This window comes from Arachis ipaensis, chromosome B01 (genome assembly GCF_000816755.2).
Source record: "Arachis ipaensis cultivar K30076 chromosome B01, Araip1.1, whole genome shotgun sequence".
NCBI classification, from domain to species: domain Eukaryota; kingdom Viridiplantae; phylum Streptophyta; class Magnoliopsida; order Fabales; family Fabaceae; genus Arachis; species Arachis ipaensis.
In genome coordinates, this window is record NC_029785.2 from 36008983 (window position 1) to 36022633 (window position 13651).

Below are 13651 nucleotides of genomic sequence, written 5' to 3' on the forward strand. Positions count from 1 at the left end.
TTCTGAAGTCACAGTTAAAAGAGCAGTGATGATCCATTGCATTATGATGGGGAAGGAAGTGGAGGTTCATCAGCTGATTTCAGTTGAACTCTACAAAATTGCTAACAAAAATTCTAAAGAGACCAGGTTGGCTTATCCAAGCGTGATTTCTCTGCTCTGCAAGGACGCTGGAGTAAGGATGGGAATAACTGAGTATATCTCAATTGAGAAACCAATCACCAAAGCATCAATGGAAAAACAACAAGCACAGGATGATCCCATCAAGAAGAGAGCACAGGAATTCCTCCCAGAGATCCATCAATCTGAATACTGGGAGTATCTTGAAACGTCTGTTACCAAGATACGGGAAGCTATGGAGCAAATAATAAAAGAACAGAAGGAACACAGTCAAATGCTGACCTATATGTTTAAAGAACAAGAGGAGCAAGGGCGTGACTTAAGGGAATTGAAGTGCCAAAAGTCTTCTCTTGCAGGATCGAGCACCCCAAGGATCAGAGGAACCCCCGTTCCCCCAAAATAAAGGTTGTTAATTTCCAATTTCTGCCTTAACTCTGTGACAGTGTCCTTATAGAAGTTTACCTTAGGAGTCATATAGTAGTAATTAGTATCTATTTTGATTTTATCTCCAATTAAGCTATAGTTTATTTTTCTCATCATCAGCAAACATGAATAAAGTAGTAGATCTTTTGAATAAGAGGCAATAAAATTTCGAGTTTTAATAAGAGAAATTCTAATTAGTTAAATGTGGTGGCAATGCTTTCTGTCTTCTGAATGAATGCTTGAACAGTGCATATGTTTTTTGAATTTGTTGTTTAAGACTGTTAAATATGTTGGCTCTTGAAAGAATGATGAACATGAGACATGTTATTGATAATCTGAAAAAATCATAAAAATGATTCTTGAAGCAAGAAAAAGCAGCAAAGAACAAAGCTTGCAAAAAAAAAAAGAGAGAGAGAGAAAAGCAGAAAAAGCCAATAGCCCGGCACAAAAACTGGCGTTCAACTCCACAAATGGCCTCTGCAGGTGAATTGCTTAAATCTCAGCCCCAGCACACACCAAGTGGGTCCCAGAAGTGGATCTCTGCATCATCCATCATAGTTTACTCATTTTTTGTAAACCTAGGCTACTAGTTTAGTATTTAAACAACTTTTAGAGACTTATTTTATAACTCATGACATTTTAGATCTAAACTTTGTACTCTTTGACGGCATGAGTCTCTAAACTCCATTGTTGGGGGTGAGGAGCTCTGCTGTGCCTCGATGAATTAATGCAAGTATTTCTATTTTCTATTCAAACACGCTTGTTCCTATCTAAGATGTTCATTCGCGCTTAACTGTGATGAAGGTGATGATCTGTGACACTTATCACCTTCCTCAAACCATGAACGTGTGCCTGACAACCACCTCCATTCTATATCCGATTGAATGAGTATCTCTTAGATCTCTTAATTAGAATCTTCGTGGTATAAGCTAGAACTGATGGCGGCATTCATGAGAATCCGGAAAGTCTAAACCTTGTCTGTGGTATTCAGAGTAGGATTCAATGATCGAATGACTGTGACGAGCTTCAAACTCGCGAGTGCTGGGCGTTAGTGACATACGCAAAAGGAAGAAGGATCCTATTCCAGTATGATCGAGAACCAACAGGTGATTAGCCGTGCTGTGACAGAGCATGTGAGCATATTCTTCACTGAGAGGATGGGATGTAGCCATTGACGACGGTGAACCCCTACATACAGCTTGCCATAGGAGGACGTGCGTGCGTGAACAAGAAGACAGAGGAAAGCAGAGATTCAGAAGACAAAGCATCTCCAAAACTCCAACATATTCTCCATTACTGTATAACAAGTAACCTTTAATTCATGCTCTCTTGTTTATTTGCAATTCAATTTATAAACATAATTGACTTCCTGACTAAGATTTACAAGATAACCATAGATTGCTTCAAACCAACAATCTCCGTGGGATTCGACCCTTACTCACGTGAGGTATTACTTGGACGACCCAGTGCACTTGCTGGTCAGTTACACGGAGTTGTGAACCGTGGTTTTGGCATCATGTTTTTGGCGCCATTTCCAGGGAAAGAAAGAGCAATGAACTTTACATAATTAAAGTGTAATCACGATTCCGCGTACCAATCAATAATATTGTAAGTGCAGAATTGTAAATGACATAAATGTAAATGACTAGAATATAAAGAAAAGCAATAAAGTGCATAAATAGAAATGGCAGAATGTAAAGTGCAGAATCATAAATGACTTGAATGTAAATGGGAATGGGGAATTGCTGAATGTAAAATTAAGCTGTAAAGAAATGGATAGATAAGAATGGGGAAATTCATTGAGATTGGGAGATGTTGTCTCTTTGGATTTCCTTCTTCAGTACTCCTTGGGGGTATTTATACTACTCCTAGTAAAATAAAAGAATTACAAAAGTGAAAAAGGAAAATTACATTTTGGAGGGAAAAGAAGCTCAATAAGTGTGATCTCCCAGCTGGCGTGTGATTGGCGTTCTAGTGGCGTGTCACATGCCATGCCCAATCCTTCAAGTGGCACGCTCATCTCTCTATCAACCTTGGCGTGCCATGACTTTGAACTCAAGTGGCACGCCTTTTGCCTTTTTCCACTTTTTTTTTGCCTCTCGAAACTTGAACTGGCGTGCCACGCCCTTGCTCTATGCTTGGCTAAGCTTCTATGGAAAGTTGCACTAGCGTGGCACGCCCAGGGTCTGGCATGCCACGCCCTTTTGTGAGTTAGTGGTTCCTTTGTTTGGCGTGCCGTGCCACGAACTCAAGTGGCACGCCCCAATGCTTCCTTGCTCTCTGAATGACACTGGCGTGCCACGCTTGGGACTCAAGTGGCACGCCTAAGTGAAGAATAGTGAGTGGCATGCCACGCCTTCGATACCAAGTGGCACGCCCCATGTAATTGACCTCCTTCATCCTCTCTAGAAACTTATACGAGCATGCCACGCCTAAAGGTTGGCGTGCCACACCCATGATCTTGTCTTGGTTCCAGTAGTTGGCGTGCCACGCCTCAGCCTTCAAGTGACACACCATAGTGACATGCTTGGGTTGGCGTGCCACACCCATGATCTTGTCTTGGTTCCAGTAGTTGGCGTGCCACGCCTCAGCCTTCAAGTGACACACCATAGTGACATGCTTGGGTTGGCGTGCCACACCTTCGACACCAAGTGGCACGCCCAGTCCTTGCTTTTGTTATCTTTGTGCATTGGCGTGCCACGCCTGATTGCTCAAGTGGCACGCCTAAGTGAGGTTGAGAGGTTAGCGTGCCACGCCTTCGACTTCAAGTGGCACGCCTAGTCTTCAATTGCCTTCAGTCCCTTCTCTGGATCATTGTACCAGTGTGCCACGCCATGCTGTTCAAGTGGCACACCCATGGATTTGTGAATTCTTCAAGCTCGGCGTGCCATGCCTGGGTTCTCAAGTGGCACGCCCAAGTGACTTCTTGGAGCTGGCGTGCCACGCCCAACCTGGCGTGCCACGCCCCTTTTGTGTCCTCCATTGTAGCTCTCTGGAATTTTGTATTAGCGTGCCACGTCCAGTCCCTGGCGTGCCACGCCCACATGCATGCTTGGATCTCCTCTCTGGAATTTAGTACTGGCGTGCCACGCCCAGCTCCTGGCGTGCCACGCCAGTGCATTTTTGTGGCGTTTGCTCCCAAGTGGCACGCCAGTTTCACACGCCCAGCTTCTTGTTTGTCTTCTACCCATTTTTGATGCCTTTTTCACCTGAAATTCAGAACAACTCATATCAAAGTAGTGTACCATAATATTCATCAAATAATGCTTGAATTGTATTGATCAAATGAGATTTTTGCTCTTTTATGGTCTTCTTTATGCAAGAAAGAAGGGTAGATGATGCAAGTCATCACAACACCAAACTTAAGCTTTGCTTGTCCCAAGCAAATCAATGTGAGTAAACCTTTATAACTTAAGGCCTTGGCTTTGAATGATTACAATACAACTAAGAGTAGAACTGAGTGTTCAACACATGTATGAATGTTTTAATGTCATGAAAAGCTCTTGGATCCTTGAGGGTTCTTTCAGGTATCGGCTTTAGGGGTCCTTTCTATTGATTGTCACCTTGAAGTAGTAAGGGTTGTTTTGCTTTCTTGACCACGACTCTAAGTGTTTTGTTTCAAGATAACTCTTTAATTAAGCTTTCAATTAGCACTCCCATACCAGTTGGTTTTAGGTACTAGGTGTTGAGACACCCCTAAGAATTTACTTGCCCAGGTCTCTTCTTGACACATCTTCACCACAAGCATCTACTAAGATCTTTAATTCTTTTTGAGCTTTTTAATGTTTATTTTTCTATCCCAGTAGTTGATGCTCAGAGCTTTGTGCCTTTATTGCTTACTACCTCTTGGTTTTATGGATATTCAAGGAACATCCTTTGACCTTCCCTTGTTATACCTTCTAGGGCTAGTTGCTCTCCATGACTCATTTTCTTTTTAGTTCATCCAAGGTTCTACACTTAGTTTCTTATTTCTTAGTTTGTTTGATAATCTCTCTTGGCCTTGGTCTCTCTTATTGTTTTTGCATAACTCACAGTAACTCTTTTGGAGACAAACTCTACTTTTATTTATGTTGAAATGAAGACTTGAAATGCATGGCATTTTCTTTCTTGTAAAAAAAACTCATAAAGACTTCAAACAGGATTTAAACTAAGCATAAAACATAAACTATCCTAGCATGATTATTTATTCAAAGAGTAAATAAAGCAAAAACTTAAACAAGATTTCAGAAATTAGAAAGTGTCAACCATGGGACTCAACAACCTTGAGCAGTTTCATCTTTAGTTCATTGGCCCTTTCCCTTTGTCCTTCTTCTAGGAGGGGGAGGAGCCACCTTCATCTGGCTTGGAGGAGCCTTTTTTTGCTTTGGCATCCTTGGGCTTCCAAAATCCTAGCCTCCTCATGTAAGATTTTACATTCCCCTTGTGTTGGTATGCTATTTCTTCTTGCCTTGAGCTGAGTTCCTCCACTTTCTACATATAGGTGGGGTAATTGGGGTTCATGTTAGCTACTACATTGCACAGGTAGCTCAACTTTGTTTGTGCATAGCAATCATATTTCCCTCTGGCTACAGTCCTTGCTTCATAAAGGTGTCTAAATTCAGCAAGACTCTCCATTTGTTGTAATTGTCATCTCAAAATCATTCCTAAGCTGTCTTGCATCTCTTTCCAGTTAATCTGATCTTGCTGCTCCTTGAGGTTCTCAAAACCCCCCTTAGAGTTGTTGAATGTTTTGGTTGACTTGGCTCCATTGTTGTTGATGAGTCTCCTTGAGTTGGTTGACATCTTCCCTTAAGTGGTGCAGGTCTCCTTTCATTTGGTGTACATCTCCTTGCAATTGTTTCCAGTTGAATCCCTCTAGAAATTGCTGATATTGGTATTGTGGTGGTGGTTGAGTTGCCAGGAATTGAGGTTGCTCTTCTGCCTCTTCCTCTTCTTGTTGTTGTTGTGGTTCATGAGCATGAGCTCTTCGTTCTCTGGCTCTGTTGAGTGGGTGAACAGCCACCACCTTGGCCATCTTTTTGGCAGTTATAAATTTATATTTCTTCACAAGCACCTCATCAATGATCTTTTCAACTTCAGCCTCATCACATAGCCTCTGTATAATGCTGGAGAATGCCAACCTTGTGTTGTCACTGGTGCTTTTCAGCACTTTGTTGATGTTGTTGGCGATCATCTCCCCCACATTGATGTTTCCTCCTTTCATGATGCTGTAGATGAGCACAGCTCTCTCCTTGGTCACCTCTGAAGTGTTGGATGTGGGGATTAGGGACCTCCTCACAAATTCTAGCCACCCTCTAGCTTGGGGCTCAAATCTCTTCTCCTCAATTGGTTGGGTATCCGACCCTTATCATTTATCCAACGCACATTCATCACACAAATTTCATTCAGGATCTCCTCAAATCCAGGGTCTTGCTGCTTCATTCTTTCTTCATAGCTCCAAGTGGAGCTTGTCCTCTTCACCATCAGCATTCTTTCTATGCTAGAGGGGTTGTAGTCAATGGACTTCCCCCTTACATAGCTAATGTAGCCATAGTGTTGCCCTGGTTGAGGCACTGCGTTAGCATAGAATTCCCTCACCAAGATTTCTACCACTTTCCTTGGTGGGTTGCATAGAAGTGACCAACCCCTATTGTTGATCTCAATGTTGATTTCAATATGCTCATTCCTCCCTAGTTGAAACCCAACTTCTGGAATGATTTTCCTCTCACTCACCCAACTATAGAATTAATTTTGGTTGAATGCGGAGAGGAACTTGTAGTCATTGAAAGAGCTTGAAGATCCAGAGGTTGGTTCCTTGGTTTTTCTTTTCTTTGAGACTGAGCTTTTTGGTGGTGCCATGAGGCTGAGAGAGTGTGTTTGAGGTTGTGAAACAGGGGTTGCAAAAAAGAGCAAGCAAAACAAGATTTTGCTCCAACACCAAACTTAGGACTTGATTGTCCCAATCAAGAGAAAGAAAAAGAAAGTAAGAGACGAGAGAGATAGTAGAAAGAGAAAGGAAGATGAGGGGTGTATGTGCTTTTCACGTGTGGTTGGGGTTCTGAAGTGGGAGAGGAGTTGGGGGGTTGAAGCTTTTATAAGGGTTGAATGGTGTGGTTGAAAGGTGGGAAATAAAAAGAGTTAAATGTTTTCCCACTTGGGGAGTGGCACCTAGCGTGGGAAGAGTCGCCAACTCTTTTCTCACAGTGTCTTCTGCATGTGTTGAGTTCCAAAGTGCAAGTACACTTTGACTTCCTTGCTTTGTGAGTTGTTTACGATGTGGGCCCCATCTTTTCTCCTGAAATTGAAACTGAACCCATTAGTAATGACAAAAGAACCCCTTCTCATTCTTTCTCATCAAGAGTGATTTGAATTGCAACTGATGGGTGTCCCTTGGGACACCAAAATGAATCCTTTGGCATCTTAATAAATTGGTTCCATCATTGTGTATTTAATGTGTTCATAAGAATGGAGTAACATCAATCTTTTCATTTTCTTTTGATTATAATTCCTCTAAACTCATTAAACCACGTTCATGTTCTTACCCAAAACATTAAATGCTTTCAAATTGGGTGACTTGGGCTGCTAGATGATCATTGGTGGTGGCACACCAAACTTAATCTCTAGGCTTACTCTTCAAAATCAAGCTATTATCTGTTTGTAAGCCTAGATTAAGTGGTTGAGAGGCCACACCAAACTTAGCAATTTGACTAGTTCTCAGCCCATTCACTCATCATGATTTATACCTTCACCAAGTTGCAATTCCAGAATAGAAAGAAATAAAAGAGTGTAACGAAAATCTAGCCATTAAAGCTACTATCAAACCTTCTAATCTACAATTGTAAACTAATCCTAATATGGTAATATAACACAAATGTGAGACTAAAAACTAAACTATCTAAAGCACTAGATTTTAACTACTTCTAAGAAAAGCGATTAAATAAAAAAGGATAAAGTGTTGGGGTGCCTCCTAACTAGCGCTTCTTTATTGTCATTAGCTTGACATTCCTTCATCTTCAACTGAACTTGTAGCTCACTCTCTGCTCCTCTAAGGAGCCTCCCAAGTAGTGTTTGAGTCTATGGCCATTGACAGTAAAAGTTCTCTGAGTCTTGTCTTCCATGAGCTCTACATGTCCATAGGGAAACACCTTGAGTATGGTGAAAGGCCCTGACCATCTAGACTTAAGTTTTCCAGGGAAGAACTTGAGTCTTGAGTTATAGAGTAACACCTTTTGTCCTTCAGTGAACTCCCTTCTTGCTATCTTTTGGTCATACCACCTTTTTGTGTTCTCTTTGTAGATTTTTGCATTATCATATGCGTGATTTCTAAACTCCTCCAGCTCATTGAGTTGCATTAATCTCTTTTCTCCAGTAGCTTGCTCATCATAGTTTAACATTTTTAGAGCCCAAAATACTCTATGCTCAAGTTCAACTGGCAAATGACAAGCCTTGCCATATACCAGTTGGTATGGAGACATCCCAATGGGAGTCTTATAGGCTGTTCTGTAGGCCCATAGTGCATCATCCAGTTTCTTAGACCAAACCTTTCTTGAGCTTCCAACAGTTTTTTCAAGGATTCTTTTCATCTCTCTGTTGGAGATTTCAGCTTGCCCGTTGGTCTGTGGGTGGTATGGAGTTGCCACTTTGTGCTTTACTCCATATTTGAGAAGGAGTGTCTCGAGTTGTTTGTTGTAGAAATGTGTCCCTCCATCACTAATGAGAGTTCTGGGAACTCCAAATCTGCTGAAGATGTTCCTTCTCAAGAAGCTTATCACAACCTTGTTGTCATTTGTTGCAGTGGCTATGGCTTCTACCCACCTTGAGACATAATCAACAGCTATCAATATGTAGCTATTTGAGTAGGAGGTTGGAAAGGGTCCCATGAAATCAATCCCCATACATCAAATAGCTCCAGCTCTAGCATGAATTGCTGTGGCATCTCATTTCTCTTGGTTAGATTACCAGCTCTTTGGCATTTATCACACCTTGACACTATTTTCTTGGCATCCTTAAACATTGTTGGCCAGTAAAATCCGGATTGAAGCACTTTTGTTGCTGTTCTTTCTCCACTGAAGTGACCTCCATATGCGGATCCATGACACTACCATAACACTTCCTGCCCTTCTTCATGGGATATACACCTTCTTAGGATTCTATCAGCACACTTTTTGAACAAATAAGGGTCATCCCAGATGTAGTGTTTGGCATCCTTGATTAGCTTCCTCCTCATGTGCTTATTGATGTTAGTTGGTAGTTCCCCAATAGCCTTGAAGTTAGCTATGTCTGCAAACCAAGGGGCTACTCAAATCATCATCAATTGTTTGTCAGGGAAGCTTTCATTTACTGCTACTTGCTACATTTCTTCTTCTTTTGGGATCCTTGAGAGGTGGTTAGCTACTTTGTTCTCTGCTCCGCTCCTATCCTTAATCTCAATATCAAATTCTTGGAGCAGCAGAATCCACCTTATTAGTGTGCATGATCAGTGAACACAATTACTTTTGAGCCAATAAGATATGATCTAAACTTATCAAAAGCAAAAACTATGGCTAAAAGTTCTTTCTCCGTGGTGGTATAGTTCTTTTGATTCTCATTAAGAACCTTGCTAGCATAGTAAATAACATGTACTAGCTTGTCTTTCCTCTTTCCTAGAACAGCACCAACAGCAAAATCAGATGCATCACACATTAGTTTGAAGAGAAGATCCTAGCTTGGTGGTGCTATAATAGGTGCAGAGGAGAGTTTCTTTTTAAGTTTATCAAAGGCTACCATGCACTCTCTATCAAAAACAAAGGGAGTATTTGAGACAAGTAGGTTGCTAAGGGGTTTTGCAATCTTTGAAAAGTCTTTGATGAACCTCCTATAGAATCTAGCGTGTCCAAAAAAACTTCTGATTGCTTTGACATTGCAAGGTGGAGGTAATTTTTCAATTACTTCCACTTTTGCCTTGTCCACTTCTATGCCATCTTTTGAAATTTTATGACCAAGAACCACCCGTTCAGTCACCATAAAATGGCACTTCTCCCAGTTTAAAACCAGGTTGGTTTCTTGACACCTTTTTAGCACAAGTGCAAGATGGTATAGGCAATCAGAATATGAGTTTCCAAATACAGAGAAGTCATCCATGAATACTTCTATAAACTTCTCAATCATGTCAGAAAAAATGGAGAGCATGCACCTTTGGAATGTTGCGGGTGCATTGCACAATCCAAAGGGCATTCTCCTATAAGCAAAGACACCATATGGACAAGTAAATGAAGTTTTTTCCTGATCCTTGGGGTCTACAACAATTTGATTGTAGCCCAAATACCCATCCAGGAAGCAATAATACTCATGTCCTGCCAATCTTTCAAGCATCTGGTCTATGAAAGGTAGGGGGAAGTGGTCCTTCCGGGTGGCTTCATTAAATTTCCGGTAGTCAATGCACATACGCCATCCGGTCACTGTTCTTGTGGGTATCAATTCATTCTTCTCATTTGTCACAACAGTGATCCATCCCTTCTTAGGGACTACTTGCACCGGGCTTACCCAAGGGCTGTCTGAGATGGGGTAGATCACCCCTGCTTGCCACAATTTCAACACTTCTTTCTGAACCACTTCATTCATAGTTGGGTTCAGCCTCCTTTGTTTTTGTCTTGAAGGTTTGGCATCTTCTTCAAGTAAGATTTTATGCATACACATTGAAGGACTGATTCCTTTTAAATCTGCAAGTGTCCAGCCTATGGCATCCTTGTGTTGTCTCAGCACTTGGATAAGCTCCTCTTCTTGTTCCTTACTCAAACTTGAATTTATGATCACTGGGTGAGTGTTGTTAGCACCCAGATATGCATATTTCAAGCTGGGTGGTAAGGTCTTTAGCTCTAGTTTTGGTGACTCTGCATCTTTGTTGTCTGTAGTGGTTGACATAATTGAGTTTCTCATGGTTGCTTGTGGTGGTTCTCTATCTGATGCTTGTTCCATCTCAATGGTTTTTCCACATTGTTCTTCTTCCAAGACTTCTTGAACTATCTGTTCCATGGTGTCCACCAGCATGCATTCTCCTATGGATTCCTTAGGGTAACTCATTGCTTTAAAGACGTTGAAGACCATTTTCTCTTCATGTAATCTCAAGATTAGTTCCCCTTTCTGCACATCAATGATGGCTCCAGCAGTAGCTAGAAATTGTCTTCCTAGGATAATTAACGTGTTGGCTTCTTCTTCCATGTCTAGCACAACGAAATCAGCAGGAAAAATGAATTCTCCTACTTTTACTAGCAAGTCCTCCACCACCCCATGTGGAAATTTAAATGTTCTGTTAGCCAATTGGAGTGCTATTCTTGTTGGCTTGGCTTCCTCAATCTTCATCCTTCTCATCATGGTTAGGGACATAAGATTTATTCTAGCTCCCAAATCACACAAAGCTTTCTCAATAGTGATATCCCCTATGATGCAGGGGATTTGAAAACTCCCTGGGTCTTTCAGCTTTTGAGGCAGCTTCTTCTGTATAATGGCGCTGCATTCCTCAGTCAATACTATGGTTTCTTTTACCTCCTAGTTCCTCTTTTTGGTTATAAGCTCCTTCAAAAATTTGGCATAGAGTGACATTTGTTTTAATGCCTCAGCAAATGGTATGTTGATTTGGAGCTTCTTGAAGATCTCTAGGAACTTAGAGAACTGGTCATCCTTCCCATCTTTTCCCAGTATTTGTGGGTATGGTGCTTTTGGCACATAAGGCTTCAAGACTGGTTTTGGTGGAGGTGGAGTAGGGATCTCTCCTTCATCCTTGTTCTCATATTTTGCTGCAACTTCTTCATGCTTGTCTTTGCTTCGGGTTTCTTCCTCCACAACCTTTCCACTTCTTAGAGTAATGGCTTTGCATTCCCTGACACAAGGATTTATACCGGTTCGGAATTCCACAAAATAACTCCGTTGTTAGTATAGTCCAAACCAATAGTCAATCCTCATATCAAATTAAATTTAGGTTGTCACAAGTACAAACCCAATGAAAATTAACCGGAGTATTTTAGACTCCGGGTCGTCTCACAAGGAATTGCAATGAAATGTATGATTATTGGCTATGAAGATCAAGGGGGTTTTGGTTGATTAGAGGGGTAATAAAATAAAAAGACAAGAAAAGTAAAGTGAGCAAAAGTTTAAAGAAAGCAAGGAAGAGAGACATTCATGGCAATGGATTGAGATCATAGGCTTTCTATCCTAGTCATGCATGATTAATTCGTCTCATTTAGTTAACTCACACATCGGGAGAATGTCAAACAAGACTAATTAATCATGTCACAAATATAAACAAGAATTTATCTCATTACGTCAACTCCAACAAACAGGGAGAAAGTCTAACGAGACTAGCTAATCTCAATCCAAAAGTCCTAACCAACTTACTAATTAAACTAGCAAAAGATTAGCGTCAATGGAAATAATCTTCCATAAGTCCTAATCAACTCACTAATTAAATTAGCAAAAGATTAGCGTCAATAGAAACAATACTAGCTAACAACTCTAGATCACCAACATGAGTTGGGTTTTCATGACTCAAGATTGCCTAATTACTCTTTCCAAGCCAAGAATGCTCAAAATCTACTCTAACATCCTTCCAAGCATTTTATCAAACACTTGGAAGGCATACAAGGAAAGCATAATAAAATTGCAAGGATGTAAATCTACACTACTCAATTGCAATGAATTAAACAACAACAAATCCACATCAACAATAAAGGAACATGAATCATAAATTGCATTGAATTGAAAATAAAAGAACCAAAAAGTGCATCAGCAACAAAGTAGAGAATTACATGAATGAGATACAAAATTAAAGAGAGAAAGAGTAGAGGAACAAGGAATTATAAAAGAAAAGTAAATCAAAGCATGAATTGAACCTTGATCTAAGATGGAAAATAACCTAACCTAATTCTAGAGAGAAGAGGGAGCTTCTCTCTCTAGAAAACTAACTAAAGGCTCATGTTGGCTAAACTAATTGCTCCCCCCTTTGCCCAAGCTTGAATTCTGCATGAAATAGCATTAGAAATGAGTTGGGTTGGGCCCAAAGTGCTTCAGAATTCGCTGGGGGCGAATTCACTTTAGTGGGCCACGACAGAATCGGCGCGCGCGCAAAGTGCACGTGCGCACCCTTGAGCGCGAAGTAACATATGGAAAATTTTATATCATTTCGAAGTCCCGGATGTTAGTTTTCCAACGCAACTGGAACCGCCTCATTTGGACCTCTGTAGCTCAAGTTATGGTCGATTGAGTGCGAAGAGGTCGGGCTTGACAGCTTTCCGGTTCCATCATTTCTTCATGTGTTCTCCCGCTTTGCTTGCTTTTTCTTCATTCCTTCCATCCAATACTTGCCTTATGAACCTGAAATCACTCAACAAACATATCAAGGCATCGAATGGAATTAAAGTGAATTAAAATCACTAATTTTAGGGCCTAAAAAGCATGTTTTCACATTTAAGCAAAACCCAAGGGAGAATTACAAAACCATGCTATTTCCTTGAATAAATGTGAGAAAAGGTGATAAAATCCCCTAAAATAAACACAAGATAAACCACGAAATCGGGGTTTATCAAATCTCCCCACACTTAAACTAAGCATGTCCTCATGCTAAAATCAAGAAGTAAGCAAAGGGGTATCAACATTTATTCGATGCAAACTAACTAAATGCAATCTATCTATATACAATCTATCTACATGAATGCATCCACTTGGTCAAAATAAGTCAACTTCCAAGAATACATATACAAACACAAGGGCTAAGGCAATAGCAATCACTCAACCCACAATTAAATTGAATTATTAAAAATATTTTACAAACTTGCAAGAAAAGATGATCATGGGTGGAAACATGTAATTGAGCGATCGAACCCTCACCGGATGTGTATCCGCTCTAGTCACTCAAGTGTATGGGGTTGATTCACTCAGTTCTCCCCTAATCATGCTCTCCAAGATTTATTTTTCATCTAACAATCAACAATTATTTCATGCATGCATACAAATATCATGAGGACTTCCCATAGGTTGTAATGGGGTTAGGGTCAAGGTAGGATGCATATGGTCAAGTGATCTTGAAATTTGAATCTTTGATTAACTTAAACTTTCCACCTAACCTATGACAACCTATACAATTCTAAACAAACCTAACTAC